General features: G+C 40.2%; 1 protein-coding gene across 2 annotated transcripts in view; it reads left to right on the forward strand.

The window, feature by feature from the left end:
- Positions 1–17,688, forward strand: part of LOC149844330 (vacuolar protein sorting-associated protein 52 A-like) — a 203,750-nt gene that overhangs the window by 167,657 nt on the left and 18,405 nt on the right. The gene's annotated exons all lie outside the window — the stretch shown is intronic.

Below are 17,688 nucleotides of genomic sequence, written 5' to 3' on the forward strand. Positions count from 1 at the left end.
CTTTGATCTCTTTATGAGAATGTATGCACTTGGATTTTTGTATGGTTCTTTAAGAATCTCTGCATATCCTTTGGTTCTCTTTAATAGGCATTGATTGTCTCATAGTAGACTTGTAAGTTAAATATAAATAGCTTCTTTCGAGATCATATATATTATTTTTATCCTCTCTTTAAGAGTCATTGGACCCATTGCATGTAATATGCCGTAGTGCACTTATCTCTTGATTAATGTACTCATGAATCATTTTAAGAATCGCTGATAATAAGCATGATTCTTGTTTGCTTATTAAAAATTGTAAAAAATTGTCATGAGACATGTGAAAATGTCTTCAAAGAGACAATGTGCACAAAGGCACTAAATCTTCAATATATAATGTGTGCACAAAAGCACAAAAAGAGAACTTCAAGCATGTGTACACAAAGGCACAACACACAAATGAGAACACAAATGCTCAAAGGCATAAAAAAATAAGAAGAATCTTTATTGAAGTGAATAGGAGTTTTGCTAGAAAGCTTAAACAATACAAAGGGGGTTCACCCCTATAAATAATCCACTAGGAGCAAAGGAGGGGCTCCAAAGTAGACATTGGAGCCCCTGTAACGGTTAGAAATCTAATCATTGGAGGGGTCCCAACGTTTATTTGTGGGGTCCCTCAAGAATGAAAAAGAAAGAAATAAAAAAGAAAAAGAAAAGAAAAGAAAAACTAAATTACAAACATAATATGCGTAAAAAAGAGTGGAAAGACAAAATTACCCTTATTGGGTATTACAAAAGGAATATACTTCTTTATATATATATATATAGAGAGAGAGAGAGATACATATGCATATATATCTTATATATATGCATATGTATCTTATATATATATATATAAAGAGAGAGAGAGAGATTTTAACATCCCCCCTCAAGCTTACGGTGCGATGACCAAAAGTTTGCCAAGGAGAAAATGGAAGCACTGTGAACACAACGCTTTAGTGAAAAAATCAGGTAGTTGATATTTTGATGTCAGATCAATGACATTCTTTAGATATTCTTCTCTAACATAGTAGCAGTCCATCTCGATATGCTTCGTGCGCTCATGAAAAGTGTGATTTTTTGCAATATATATAGCACTTTTGTTGTCGCATCATAACTTTGTAGGCCTTTGAACACTAACCCCCATATCTTTCAGTAGCTGCTGAATCCAAACAGTTTCCATGGCGATGGTTGCCATGGCTCGATACTTTGCCACCGTATAAGATAACAACACTTTTTGATGTTTCTTGCATCTTCATGAAACCAAAGATTCTCTTAAAAAAACACAAAAACCAGTGGTGGAGTGACGGTTATTCGGGTCACCTCCCCAATCTGTATCATTATAAGCAATTAAATTTAACTCAGAAGACGAAGATAGAAATACTCCCTTATTTATGGATCCCTTCACATATATGATGATCCGAAACGCAACACTCATATGAATTGTTGTTGGTGCATGTTGAAATGGACTTGCAACATGCACTGCATGGGAGATATTTGGCCTAGTAATACTAAGATGCATTAACGAACCAACAAGTTGTAATTTGTAGGATTTGCTAGGGGAATCTCATCATCAATCTTCATTTTTGTTTCTACTACTTCAGGAGTATCACAAGCTTTGTCATCTGAAATGCCTGACATGTCAATGTTCTCACAAGCAAGTTAGTTTGAGACAGAAAATACCCCCTCTGAGAATAGGCAACTTCAATGCCCAAGAAATATGTCAGAAAACCCAAGTCTGACATTTCAAATTTTTTGGTTAGAGTAGATTTGATACTTTTGATCCCTATTGCATCATCCCCTATGATTAACATATCATGAACATATAATAACAGAATTGCAATAACTGTATCAGAATTCTTGACAAATACAGCAGTGTCAGTGTAGCATGAAACAAACCATTTTCTATCATTACACTGGTAAATCGATCATACCAAGCCTTGGGAGCTTGCTTCAAACCATAAAGAGTTTTTCGTAGACGAAGAACCTTACCTTTAGGTACATTCATACCCGGAGGAGCATCCATATAAACTTCTTTATGTAAATCTCCATTTAAGAAAACATTTTTAACGTCCATTTGATATATGTTCCATTTTTTAATAGATGCAATTGTAATTAGGCACCTAACAGTAATCATACGTGCAACCGAGGCAAAGGTTTCATCGTAATGAATACCATATTCTTGACTATACCTCTTGGCAACAAGATGGGCTTTATATTTTTCAAGAGACCTGTCACTCTTGGTTTTAATTTTGAAAACCCACCTACATCCTATAGTTTTCTTCCTTTAGGCAAATCTTGGAATTCTCAAGTTTTTGGGTTTCTTAAAGGCTCTAAGTTCATTATCCATTACCCCCCTCCACTCTATCATTTTATTGGCTTCTTAAAAAAATTTAGGCTCTATATAAGAATGAATAGCACTAAGGCATGCTCGATATTTAGGCGAGAAGGATTCATAGGAAATAAATCTAGAAGGATTTTTCTTAATTCTCTCGGTTCTACAGGAGTTATTTAATGAGGAAGATTCACTATACTTTTCAATTGCACTTTTAAAGTTATTTTTGTCTCTATGTGTATAAGTTGTTTGAACTCAGAGTTTCAGCCACGTTTTCACTATCAATAGAAGATAGATGAGAGGAGACAAGAGGCTGCGAAGAATGGTCATCCATCGTGACCTAGAAACTGTGATTATATACAACACTTTACAAAACATTATGGACAATAATATCCCTGATTATAAACATAAAATACAAGTATGTGCAAAATAAGCATGTGCAAAATACAAAACATAATATATGGATCTGGACCAAACGTGGATCCAGAACCATATCTTATCATCTTAACAGCCTCCCTCAAGTTGTGCATGATCTCGAATCATGGACAACTTGCCTTTTAAGAACCAAAAATTGTGTTTGGTCAACCCTTTTGTAAAAATATCAGTCACTTGATCTTCAGTGCGAACATAATATGGCTCAATTTCTTTCTCTTCAACCTTTTTCCTAACAAAATGTTGATCTATCTCGATATGTTTAGTGCGACTATGATGAATGGGATTAAAAGAAATATTTATTGCACTTTGATTGTCACATAATAATAATGATCTTGAGATAGATTCACCCAATTCTGTTAGCAAGTGTCTAACCCACGTAGCTTCTGCTGTGGCTGCTACCATGGAACGATATTCAGCCCCAGTACTAGATCTGGCAACAACCTTTTGTTTTCTACTACTCCAAGACACAATGTTGCTGCCAAGAAATATACAATAGCCTGAAACTGACCTTCTCTCATCTGGATCTCCTGCCCAGCCCGCATCAGTACAACAACAACAACTACGCCTTCATCCCAAAACAATTGGGGTCGGCGATATGAACCAAAAAAGAAAATCATTTTGGGTCTTCCACATGAATCCTTCTCCTCCAATCATTTCTATCCAATGCCATAGATAAAAATTTTATGAGCCCCATTATCTATAAGATTCCTCTTATAAACAAGTCAATCTCCCACCGTACCTTTTAAGTATCTCAATATCCGTTTAACTGCATCCATGTGCCCAGTTCGAGGTTCATGCATAAATTGAGATACTTGATTTACAGAATAGACAATGTCAGGTCTAGTGAAGGTAAGATACTGGAGCATTCCGACTATACTTCGGTATCTAGTGAGATCATCATATAAGTCTCCTTCGTTGGAGCTCAACTTCTGCTGTAAAACGCTGGGAGTAGCTAAAGGCTTGCAATCTTTCATTCCCGCTCTACTTAACAAGTCAAGAGTATATTTATGTTGTGTCAGGGTCAACACATTGTCTTTCCTGTCAACTTCTATTCCAAGGAAGTATCTCAGTTCTCCAAGGTCCTTCATTTTAAAATGTTGACTTAAGAATTCCTTGACTGTCTGGATATGACTGCAAGAGTTGCCCGTGATAATTATGTCATCTACGTAAATCAATAAGAATGTGATTGTATGCTCGTCCCTGAATATAAAGAGTGAGTGATCAAGAGTGCATCTGCAGAAACCAAGATTCTGAACTTTGAGAGAAAAACTATCAAACCAGGACTGTGATGCTTGTTTTAAACCATAAAGAGCTCTCTTCAATTTGTAGACATATGCCTTAGGATCTCCTTCTGCATATCCAGGTGGTTGTTCCATATAAACTTCTTCTTTAAGGGCCCCATGAAGGAAAGCATTCTTCACATCTCGCTCAATGTCCATTTGTGGTGAACAGCTAGGGATAATATAATGCGAATTGTCCCCATCTTGACGACAGGACTAAAAGTCTCATCATAATCCTGGCCATATTCTTGAGTGAAACCACGTGCAACAAGTCTTGCTTTATGTCGTTTAATGCTCCCATCAGGTTTATACTTGATCTTATAAACCCACTTAGACCCCACAATATTCCTATCATTGGGTCTGGGAACAAGTTCCCATGTTTGACATTCATGTAACGCTTCTATTTCTTCATTCATTGCCTCTGTCCACTTGTGTAACTTGACTGCCTGATAGAAGGTAGTAGGTTCATCCTGCTTTTCAACTTGTGACAGAAATAACTGAAAATCCAGAGTGAAATTATCATAACTAACCCATCTTTGAATTGGGTGTCGAATTCTTTCAGATTTCCTGACAAAGGAATAATTTTCAGGTTCATCAACAATCACATCAGTAACGGTGGGAGTAGTTTTTGTTGCTCTTCTCGTATAAATTGGTCCTGAAAACTTCTCAATCTCCTTGGGCGGCAAATTGTCAATCTCAATTTGAGTTGTGCAAGAGGTTTTATCCGGAACAGGAATAAGCATGGGAGCACCAGTGTAATCAGGTGAACACTCTCCGTCGATGTTAGCAAACAACTCGATATTCAGCCATGGAGAATAAACTTCAACACCATGATGCGTATTGTGGAAAGAATGCCCATCTTCAAATTTTTGCTCATCAAAAATCACATTTCGGGAGATCTTAACATGCTTGGTCAGAGGCTCATAGCAACGATATCCCTTATAATCGTCCGCATATCCTACAAATTTGCACTTAGAAACTTTATCCTGAAACTTATCTCTTAATGATTTGTCAATGTGCACATAACAAACACAGCCAAAGACACGTAAATTATCATAATCACGGTGCTGCCCAAAAAGACTATAATAAGGAGATTTATTTGCTAAAATGACCATCGGCAAACGATTTATAATATAAATCGCCGAGTGAAAAACTTTTGTCCATAACTCAATAGGAATATGATTGTCATGCAACATACTCATTGCACTCTCAACAATGTGGCGGTGTTCCGTTCGGCCACACCATTATGTTGTGGTGTGTGCGATCAGGAAACTATGCGACTTATACCATTGTTTTGAAGAAAAGCAACAAAGTCATTTGAAGTGTATTCACCTCCCCCATCACACTGAAAATTCATAATATTTGACGAAAATTGAGTTTTGACAAAGGCATGAAACATTTTGAACAATTGAGGAACTTTAGATTTATGTTTCATGAAGTATATCCAAGTATAACGAAAATAACTATCAATGAAAACAACATAGTATCGGCTACCCGAAAGGAAACAAGTAGGTGCAGGACCCCATACATCAGAGTAGATAATCTCAAAAGGCCTTGAAGCTCTTTTATTAATTGAATTGAAAGGAAGAACATGACTCTTGCACAATTGACAACTCGAACATTTCTCATTGCCAAAAAATAGGACTCAAACTAGATGAGGAGATAAGATTATCTCTTACAAGTTTTTCAATAAAAAAGGAACTACAGTGACCAAGTCGACTATGCCAAATATTTGACTTATTATATTTAGACAAACTAAGAAGACATTTAGAAGAAAATTCATCGGACTCCAACGAAGGCTTCAAGATGACAGGAGCAGAAACACGAACAAAAGGATCTTTCTTGAAGATATACATATTTTCTCATCGCTCTCCTTTAACGAACGTCTCCCTCGTTTGAAGGTCCTTGACATACACAAAAGAGGGAGTAAATTCGACAGAAGAATGTGTATCATCAACAAGTTTAGAGACAAATAATGTTCTTTTTTATATTAAGAGCATGTAGAACATTGGACAGTTTTATGGATGAATTTAAGAAGGGTATTATGACATTCCCAGTGTGAGAAATGGAATGATGAGTTTCATCTCCAGTGACAATACTGTCGTTATCGAAATAAGGAGATAAGTTTGAGAGTTTACCTGCATCCCTTGTGACATGGGTAGCTGCCCCAGAGTCTATATACCATACTCCCTGGTCATCTTGTGCTATCGTCATCTTTGAAAGGGCTGCCAATAAAAGTTGTTGCACATCTCTACTAGATTTACTCCCATCAGTTTGCCTGTTTGACTGAATAATAGAACTCTTGCACCCCTGCCTGAAGAAGACAAAGAGGGAGGCTTCGCCCTGCCTGCCAAGAGAGCAAGGAGGCGAGGCCCTTTCCTGCAAGCCACTAAGGGGGAGGCAGGGGGCTTCGCCCCTGCCTGCCGAATATGCAAAGAGGGCTAGGGGACTCGGTCCTCTGCCATCTCTGCAAAAGGGCAGCGACGACGATCCTGTTCTGTCCTGCAAAAAGAAACAAAGACAGGGGATGAGCCCCTGTTTGCCAAACAGAAACAGAACACAGGGAGGGCTCGGCCCTCCCCCGAACAATAGAGGGAGGATGGGGGTCTCGGCCCCTTCCCAGCGAAACACATACACAAGGAGGAGGTTGACCCCTTTCCTGTGTAATAAACATGCTGGGAGAGGCTCGACCCCTCCCCCTGTATCAAAGACAAGCAAGGAGGTGACAGGGACTAGCCCCTGCCGACCCGTCCGAACACCGGGAGGTGGAAGGGGCTCTACCCTTGTCCACCAAACAAGAAAAGAAGGGGAGACGGCGACAGGGCTCGGCCCTTGTCATCATTCCCAAACTCAGGGAGGTGGCAGGGGCTCGACCCCTGCCGACGACCTGCCTGAACAAGAGGCAGGCAGGGGGCATTGCCACCCTGCCGACCAAGGCACAAGGGCCACCCAGGGGCCCTCCCCTGGGAGCCCTCTGCCAGACAGAGGAGGTGATGCAGGCAGCAGCCCTGCCACCTGCCAAAAGGGGAAAAGGGGAAAGCAACCGAGGGAAGGTGCTCAACACCTCCCTCCCTAGCAGATCTAGAGCCACCACGATGGTGGCTCTGGTCCACCGACCCGAGAGTAGGAGGGTCGAGGGAGACGAAGAAGAGAGGAGACAACGAGGGGTGCTCGGCACCACCCTCTGGGGAGACCCAGCGCGAGAGGCAAGGGGGCAGAGCCCCCTGCCGACGAGAGGCGACGACAGGGGGCTCTGCCCCCCTGTCAGTCGACCTTAAGAGAGAGAAGCAGGGGGAAGTCCCCCTGCCGACGACAGGGGGCTTAGCCCCCTTGTCTGTCGATCCCAAAGAGCGAAGCAGGGGGGGAGTCCCCCTGCCGACGACAGGGGGCTTAGCTCCCCTGTCGGTCGATCCCGAGAAAGGCAGGGGGTAACCCCCTGCCGATGAGAGGCGACGGCAGGGGGCTCCGCCCCCCTGTCGGTCGACCCCTCACGGAGAAGAAGAAGAGGAGGCAAAAGGAAAAGAAAAGAAGAAGGGAGGTGGGTGCGTACCTGGGGGTTGCCGGAACGGAAGGCGGTGGCGGTGGGTCGTCGACGCCTTCACAGTAGAGAGAAGGAAGGAGGTGGCCGGCAGCGAGTCTGGGGGTCGTCGAGTAGAGAGGCGTCGCCGACGAGGGTTATCGTTGGTGAAGGTCGCTGGCACGATCGTCGAAGCTCGGAGGCCGCTTGTCGGCTTCGATCGCCGACGTCTCCAATCGCAGACGACAGCGAGAGAGAGACGAAGCAGAGTGGAGAGAAGGGGAGAAAGTGGTGGCCGGCAACTTCCATCGTCGGTGCCCGACCGTCACGGGATAGAGACATGAGAGGTAGAGAGGAGAGAGTGGCGAGGTATCGTGGAGAAAGAACGAGAGAGGAAGAAGGGGGCGGGGGTTCTCTTTGAAACCCCTGCCTCGCTGTCTTCAAAAGACACGGGAGGCAGTGCCTCTATTGGGTCCAGGTCGGGTCCGGGTCCGACCCGAATCCAAGCTTAAATTTTTTTTTTCTCCAGTTATTACACCCTCACATTTGGAACAAAGAAATTTTTGGAAAAATTTAATGTTCCAAAACTTTTGACTTGTAAAGATGTGTCATCGGCGATCGAAATATAAGAGGTTTTTGAGTTATTACATAAGTCGGATAGCCCATTCTCATGAGGGGTCATATGAAAGGAAGCTTCGGAATCAAGGATCTAAGAGGACATACCTGGAGGAGAAGAGGAAGCGATGGCGGCACCCGAAGTCGATGGCGATTTGAGTAGCATTTGAAGTGCCTCCGATAGTTGAGCAAGAGAAAAAGATTCCTTCCCTTTGATAGGCTCTTCCTTCTTTTGAGTGGTTTCTTCAACGGAAGCAACCTTGCTTTTGGAAGCTTCATTTAGCTTAGGGCAATTAGGTCTTATATGACCCGGCTCTTGACAATGATGGCAAATAGCTTTTTTATAGTTGCCATTATAGTTACTTTGCCTTTCAAAGTGTGGAGGCTTGTAAGCTTTCCATGATTGCCGGGTTTAGACACGGCCAAAACTTCATCTCCTCCTTTAATCATGCCAAGACGAGTTTCTTCTTGGCATATTTTGGCAATGGCATCTTCCAACAGAAGAGGCTTAGATCTATGGAGTAGAGAAGATCTAACTTGTTCATATTCGGGCCTAAGCCCATGTAGAAATTGGAAAAAGTATTCTTTTTCCATTTGTTCCCTTCTTAATTCAACATCTTCACTAGAAACCCATTTTGGTTCTAGGAGAGACAACTCATCCCACAAGGGTACAAGAGTGCTAAAGTAATCTTTTACCCCCATTTTCCCTTGCTTAATGGTACAATTTTTTTCTTGGAGGAAGAATTGTCTAGCAAGGTCCTTTTGAGTATACATACCTTTCATAAAGAACCATGCCTCGTTTTCCATTTGAAATTTAGCAATGTTGGCGCAAATTTTGATCTCCACATTGTTCATGTACCATGCAAGAATCTTTGCATGTTTGCTTTCTCAATCTTCAACTTTAGATTGGTAATCTTCAATAGCTTTCATGCGAGCATTTCCTTAAGTGCTTTTTCTTGATCACCATCCATCTTTGTGAGTTGGAGTTGGAGTTGTGGTTCCGGAATACTGCCCATAACGTATCCCCAAAACTTTTTACCCTTGAGGTTGTTCTTCATGGCGGCGGCCCACATCATGTAGTTGGTACCATTAAGTTTAAAAGAGAGATCAATCTTTTGTTCTCATTCCATCTTAACTTAAGAAAAGATGAGAAGAGACAAACCAAGAAAGAGAACTATAATATGTAAACTTGTAACTAATCAATTAGCTATAGCAAGAATCAAGAGCACAAACCTGGCTCTGATACCATGTAATGAAATAAGCGGAAATAAACACAATGTCCTATAATGGACATTCACATGTAAAATGCAAAGAACAAGTCCACAATGGACACACACAAAGCCAACAATAGCTTGCTAACATGAAAAAATTATAAAAGCAAGTAAAGGGCTTCTAAAAATCCATACATCTCATAGAGGATTACTCCTCTATTTATAAGAAAAGGAATGAGAGGGAGTGAGAGAGAGAATGCATTGGGAGGCCCAACTAGGACTCGTTGGGCCCCCAATGCTCAATGCATTTTACATTTAGAAAAGAAAAATAAAATATATGAAAAGGGAAAAAGAAAGAAAAAAGGAAAAAATATAAAAAAGACTAAAATGCCTCTATTAGGGAAGAATTACAGAGTTACCCCTTATCGGGTATGATATATATATATAAACACTTTCCTCTATAGGTGGATCAATAGGTTGATAAGAAGGATGATTGTCTTCAACTATATTTTCTTTTTCACTAAAGTCATCAAGTTCATCATCGCTAGAGATATCATCTCTAGATAGTAACTCAAACAAGAAAGAGTAATCCATATTCTCTTTATGAGATTCATCTTTCTCCAAACCACTAACATTTTCTAAGAAAGTCACATTCCTAGAGACATATAGTTTGTCGTTCTTAACATCATAGCATCTAAATCCATTTTGAGTTTCGGAATGTCCAAGAAATGCACAAAAAATAGCTTTTGGTGAGAGTTTGTCATTTTTTTCGGTAATGATAAAACATTTACATCCAAAAATTCTTAACCTATTGTAATCGGATTCCTTTTGGTATAGAATTTCAAAAGGTGAAGTTTTGTTTTAGATTTTTTGAAGGAAGACGATTTATAAGATAAACGGATATAAGTGTCGCCTCGGCCCAAAATCTTTTAGAAATGGTTTGAGAAATGAGTAAGGTTCTAGTTGTTTCAATAATATGCCTATGTTTTCTTTCGGCTAGACCATTTTGTTGCGGTGTTTTTCGAAAAGATCTTTGATGAACTATTCTATGGTTGTCAAGATAAATTTTTAAATCATTTAAAAGATACTCTTCTCTGGAATCGGTTCTAAAGATTTTTAATTTACCATTAAATTGATTTTTAATCATCATATGATATGTCTTTTTTGGTTCATATCGTCGACCCGAATTGTTTTGGGATGAAGGCGTAGTTGTTGTTGTTGTTGTTGTTGTTGTTGTTGTTGTTGTTGTTGTTGTTGTTGTTGTTGTTGTTGTTGTTGTTGTTGTTGTATATGATATGTATTAAACGTTGCAAAGACTTCATGCTTATGTTTAAGGAAGTATATCCAACAAAATCTTGAATAATCATCAACAAAAATAACATAGTAAGTGAATCCTTCCTTAGATATCATGGGTGCCGGTCCCCATACATACGAGTGCACAAGTTCAAAGGGTTTGTTTGTAAACATATATCTTTGTTCAAAAGGCAAGCTTCTCATTTTTTCAAGAATGCAATCATTACAAGTGAAATTACTTTTACAGTGATTCTTAACAAAATGCAAATAAGAAAGCTTGATGACATTGGGATGTTCAAGTCTTTTATGCCAAACATTTATATCTTTATGTTGGGCAATATTACAAAAAAAAATGTTTTGGAATTTCTAGAAACTTCATATAGTAGAGATCGTCGTTTCTAGAGTCTTCCCCAATCAACTTTCCAGACTGACGATCTTGTACCCAACATTTATTTGATTAGAACTTAACATCACATCCATGGTCCGAGAGTTGAGAAACCAAAAGTAAGTTTAAATTTAATTTTGGTATAAATCTAACTTTTGGAATAAAAAAATCTTGTTTTTTAAAATTTTCAATTCCTTTGATTTTAAAAGAAGCACCATTAGCAGTTGAAACAAACGATAGAAAATATTTTTTAAATATTCGAAAAGTGCATAAAAATTTGGAGTCATATGGAAAGAGGCACCCGAATCTAAGAGCCAAGAGATCTTACCGGGAAGAGAGGACATAGCGTCACCGGAGATAGATCCTTTGAGTAACGGTTGAAGAGCCTCCATGATTTGACTTAAGGACAATGCCCCATTATTGGAAGTAGATGGATTCTCTTCTCTTTGTAGTTGAAATGTAGTAGACATAGCTATTTTCTTCTTCCACTTAGGACAAACCGGCTTAATGTGTCCTGATTCTTTACAAAAGTGACAAATGAATTTTCCATACTCCCTCCCTTGATTTCATCTTTTACTTTGTCCTCCTTCTCTTTGATTTTGATCTTTGAAGTGAGGAGGCTTATATGACTTTAAATTGCTTTCGGGTCTAGGGATGGCATAAGCACATTCATTTTCATCTTTGTTTGAAGGTATGGCAAAAACACTTGGGTTTGATTTACTCATTCTCAAACGAGTCTCCTCTCCACTTAATTTGGTAAGAACATCTTCAAGAGGAGGAGAAGTAAAAGAAGATAGGAGAGAAGACTTTATTTGTTCAAATTTGGGCCTAAGCTCATTCAAGAAATTAAAAAAATGATCTTCCTCCAATTGTTTATGGCGATGCTTAATAGCTTCTCCACTCCACTTAGGTTCGAGCATAGCGAGCTCATCCCAAATGGAAGATAATTCGGCGAAATATTCTCTAATGGTCATTTCGCCTTGTTGGCGAGTCAAAGCTCTCTTTTGAAGATAATACTTGTGGGATAAATCTCTTGAGGTATACATCCTCTCAAGATATTCTCACACTTGAGACGCTTTTTTGAATTTTAAAATATTTGCATTGATCCTTGTCTCAACCGAAGAAAAAATTCATGATAGGATTTTGTAATTTTTCATCTCCCACTCTTCATGTTTTTTGTTATATTCCTCAAGTGCTTTTATTCTTTCTTCTCCATCAAGAATTTTATTTCCCCTTTTTCAACCAGCGTAATCTTTGGCTCTGATTCCAGTATTGAACCTTGGATATACTCCCAAAGTCTCTTCCCTTTGATGTGTGCTTCCATATTTCCGGCCCAAACATGATAGTTTGACTCATTGAGCTTAAAGCCAAGAGAAATATGGGAATCTTTTTTCGCCATGGAGAAGTACTTGAGAAAGAAAGAAAACTTCAAGAATAAAGGCTATTACCACAAGGGGTCTTTTAAGCTCACTTAAAGGGATGTATTGCACTTAGAAGTGGATTGCAAGAGCTCTCTATGCCGAAAAGGACAGATTGAGAAAGTGCATGTTTTTCGAGGCAACCGCCGAAGTATGGCGAAACACGAGCTATTCTTTCATCGACCTTGCTCTAATACCATGTGAAAATGTCTTCAAAGAGACAATGTGCACAAAGGCACTTAACCCGAATTTTGCTCGAATTTTAAGGTTGAAAATAAAATTCTTTATCACCTTTCGATTGGCTCATCTTGACCTTGTCAATGAGACCTGGGCCAAGCCCAGACTCAAAAGACATCAGCATAAAATCGAGATTCTACCAATTTTCTTTTATACTTAGCCAAATTTTTGAAAATCTCAAATTTAACTAAGTATGAAAAATACACGATATTACAATATTTGTTTCTCAAAAAGAAACCCCGACATTATTTAGAAATCTCAAAGTCTCGTGCTTTAGGCCGAGAATATCCGAGTCATTTCGGATACCAAAACAAAGGATTGAACGTAGATACCACTTAGGGCTACGCAGTTGAAGCCCTTTCGTTACTCATTGAGCTTAAAGCCAAGAGAAATATGGGAATCTTTTTTCGCCATGGAGAAGTACTTGAGAAAGAAAGAAAACTTCAAGAATAAAGGCTATTACCACAAGGGGTCTTTTAAGCTCACTTAAAGGGATGTATTGCACTTAGAAGTGGATTGCAAGAGCTCTCTATGCCGAAAAGGACAGATTGAGAAAGTGCATGTTTTTCGAGGCAACCACCGAAGTATGGCGAAACACGAGCTATTCTTTCATCGACCTTGCTCTAATACCATGTGAAAATGTCTTCAAAGAGACAATGTGCACAAAGGCACTTAACTCGAATTTTGCTCGAATTTTAAGGTTGAAAATAAAATTCTTTATCACCTTTCGATTGGCTCATCTCGACCTTGTCAATGAGACCTGGGCCAAGCCCAGACTCAAAAGACATCAGCATAAAATCGAGATTCTACCAATTTTCTTTTATACTTAGCCAAATTTTTGAAAATCTCAAATTTAACTAAGTATGAAAAATACACGATATTACAATATTTGTTTCTCAAAAAGAAACCCCGACATTATTTAGAAATCTCAAAGTCTCGTGCTTTAGGCCTAGAATATCCGAGTCATTTCGGATACCAAAACAAAGGATTGAACATAGATACCACTTAGGGCTACGCAGTTAAAGCCCTTTCGTTACGTAGGGTTGAGGGAAAGACTGGATTGCGAATATGCAAACGCTAAGTATTTATTTTTGCTTTTCGAAACAATGAATATTACGCGCTTCGGAATCTCGCATATGAAATCCCCCTTCTTTAAAGACTTGGTGAGTATGCACAAATCTGCATCTTTAAATGCAAGCGTAATACAAAGTAGGCAGGAGTATGCAAAACTACGTACTTTATGAAGTTATATATATTTATATATAATACATATATATATATATATCAAAGCATAAGCTTGTGCACATTACAGCGCGGCGGCAATGTAAATGACATAAAGTCAGACTCGATGTGCGAAACCACACATCGAGCTAAATAAACTACGTAATCGATGCACAATGTACGAAACCGTATATCGGCTAAATAAATTGCGTAAGCAGTGCACTATGTACGAAACTGTATATCGTCTAAGTAAATTGCATAAGCAGTAGCCCGTGCACGTAATAGTGTGGCGGCAAGTAAATGACATAAAGCCAAACTCGATGTGTGAAACCACACATCAAGCTAAATAAATTGTGTAAGCAATGCACGATGTACGAAACCGTGCATCGGCTAAATAAATTGCGTAAGCAGTAGCCTGTGCACGTAACAGTGTGGCGGCAATGTAATTGACATAAATTTTAAATGGACAAGAATACGCAAAACTATGTCCTTGAGTTTAAAAGCACATATATATATATATATGTATACGTATAAGTTAGAAGTATTCTGTCATTTGTCCTTGTATGCAACTTTTTCCTACCTTGGAGATGGTCGGACTCGCTGACAGACAATTTTGAGCATAGATTTTCAAGAGCTCGTGCCTTGGTGCGCATGTCGCGTTCGTTGTGTCAATGGGATGCGCTAAAAGATATTTTATTGTGATGCGAAAGAAACGATGTGACCATTTTAATTTAACGAGTAACGTTTGCGTTGTAGGACTTGAACCCGAACCTAGTTCGAGTCGACCGGACCAAGCCAGGCTCGGTTCCAAAAAGATGGATTGAGCCGAACTCAACTTGGTTGAGCCAAGTAAGAGACTGCCCAATGCTACTCCTTGACCAAGCCGGGCTCGGTTTAAGAAGACCAAGCTGGGCTCAGTGCTAGCAGGGCTCAACTCGGTTGCGCCTGACTAGCAAAAGGTAGGGACCGAGCTGGGCTCGATAATGACCGAGCTCAACTCGGTCGGGCCTATCCAACATGGCTGGCTGGGCAGGCCATAGCTGAGTCGGGCTCGGTTCCTGGGCAAGAAGGGAAACAAAGGGGAAGGGGTGGGCTCGACGGTCAGGCCTGCCCACTTCCGGGTTACTGGAAAAAACGAAATTTCAAGAGAGAGGGCTCAGCCTGGTAGCCGAGCCAGGACCGGCCCCTAACCCCGACGGGACCAAGCCTAGGCTCGGTCCTCTAGTTGACTGAATTGGCTGGGCTCGGTTCAAACCGAGCCCAGCTTGGTATCATGCCTCAACTGCGGTTGTCACGAAGGAAAACAGGGGGACGAGAGAGGGCAGGAGGGGTGGCGCCCTCCTGCCGTATGCATACAAATAGACGAGAGACAGGGTAGGAGGGGTGGCACCCTCCTACCTAGCATTAACAGGGAGATGGGAGAGAAGGAGAGAGAGTGGCGCGTACCTGAGGGAGGCGGCGCCTCCAGCCAGAGAGAGGGGGGTCGGGTCGGTTTTCGTCAGCATGAGGAGGGGCCCCGGCGAAGGGGAGACCGACGCAAGGGGGGAGAAGACGAGGAGGGAGGGGGAGAGGGATCCCGACGCGGATCGGGGTTCAACAAAGAGAAGGGAGATGGGAGAAGGTAGGGGGGAGGTCGGGGCTCTCAGGGAAGAGAAGGGCAGGCTCGAGGGGGTAGATGTGCGGACCTGAATCCGGTCAGATCCAACCTGGATCCAAAACGATTTTTTTTTTTAAAAGCACGAGTGTTACAGTTGGGGTGCAGCGAGAGGGGGTTTTGCTGTGAAAATACCCCCCCCCCCCCTAGGGGGGTTTAAATAGGGAGATAAGAGTGATGTTGACATCCCTGCTTGGATCTGACCCAATGTTTTGGGTTGGAGACCCGATTTGGATTGTTTTGGGTCTAGTAGGACCCAACTAAATCCTCTATTATATATATATATATATATATATATATCCAAAAACAAAAATGGTGTTTTGGATTTGGATCTTTTGAAGATCCAAATAAAAAACAACCTTAAAAGAGAAAGTTGATAGTTGGATTGAGTCACGTTTGGATTCCGATACCAACTAGCGTATGGGTGTTTATGTTTTTAATTGGTTTGGGTTCGAAGGGACTCAAACCCTAAATATTTTATGCGAGACCCATCTTTGTCTTGTTTGGATCTTGGATCCAAACATACGCATCTGTGTGTTAGTTTTGATATATATATAGGTCATCACGTGTTTTGAGCATGGATCCCCATATATGGATCCAATTTTAGACTCTAAATTAATATGGATCTCCTTGGACCCAAGTTGATTTGGGCTTGGATCCACTTCATGGATCCTGATTTAGGTCTTAATGGTTTTGTGTGCTTCAGATCTCCCCAGAGTTTTGTTCTTTCTGAAATACGTTGAACCCGGATCGGGTCCACTAAATGGATCTGAGTCCTTGTTATATGCTTTATAAGCTCTGATTCGTACTGGATCCGAACATAGTAAACTCAGAGATTCAGTGAATCTCTCGAGTGTCAAAAGTACCCTCAAAACTGTGTTTTATGGATGTCTCGATCTGTGTGGATCTTCTACCGTGATCCAGATCCATAATGCATTTGATTAAGCTCCAAACCTTTTTAACATCCAAAAGTTCATTGATTTATTTATGGTCGATAAATTTCATAAAAATACTGGAAATAAACACAGAAAATTTGCGGACTTTACATTTTATGTGTTTGCCTATACCATAAAGAATTCTAAAATAATATAAGCTGCTGTTGTGAAAATACCCATGAAATATTTCTATTTGATAGTTGGGTCTTTAGTATAGATCTTTTTTTTTCATTCAAATTCTAGGTAATATTGGCAATCTGATGTTGCTGATAAATCAAATTGTCCTTTTGTTTTCATTTATTTCCCTTGCTCATGATTATCAGCTTTGGGGACTTTCTTCCATGATTAAGAGATTCCCAGTTTCATAGAAATAGACAATGCTACTTAATTGTCAGAGTATATCAATAGCCAGGAGTATTTGTTGCCCCATAGAAAAAACAAGCTCAATGGCTGTGGGATTATTGTGATTACATCAAATATAATGCTTTATATGCTTGTTTGAAGTTGTTCCAAGCAACCAGATTTTATAACGGAAAGAAAAGATAACTTGATATGGATTATGTAATAGATCTCCAAACAGTTGATTCTGGTTTGCTACTGTATTCTTCAAAGCATGTGTCCATGTCAGCAAATTACTTTGTTTGATTCATCTCCCCTGGGCAATCTCTGAAAAATTGGGTCCACTATACCACCTGGGGATATGCCGTATAAGGGATTTTGATTTGAACTGGATTTTTTTGCTATTGGGAACTTGTTTCTGCATGAAGATATATGTTCATCTCTCCAGGTAAAATTTTCTTGTAGGTGTCTCATTGCTTGTAGCCTGGATCTGATATTTATGCCTGCCTCATGTATTCTGTAGTCACTTGTCATTACTGCATAGTCTTCTGATATGATTGTGCCTTGGAGGATCTGGAGCTCTGTTTCAATCTGTCATCCTTTTTCTGCCTTTATGTGTGAGATGGTAGCCGTTTGGCTTGCTAAGCAATTGTTGCCAAAAACCCACTAAGATGTACATCTTATTTGAATACAACAAACTATTGTTTGGTCTTGTACTAGTGGATTATTGGGTTGAAGGATTCTTGATATTATCTGATTGACCTTTTGGATCGTGAGCCTTTAACAAACGTAACCCGA

Source organism: Nuphar pumila, chromosome 3 (assembly GCF_984573655.1).
Source record: "Nuphar pumila chromosome 3, dmNupPumi1.hap1.1, whole genome shotgun sequence".
NCBI classification, from domain to species: Eukaryota; Viridiplantae; Streptophyta; class Magnoliopsida; order Nymphaeales; family Nymphaeaceae; genus Nuphar; species Nuphar pumila.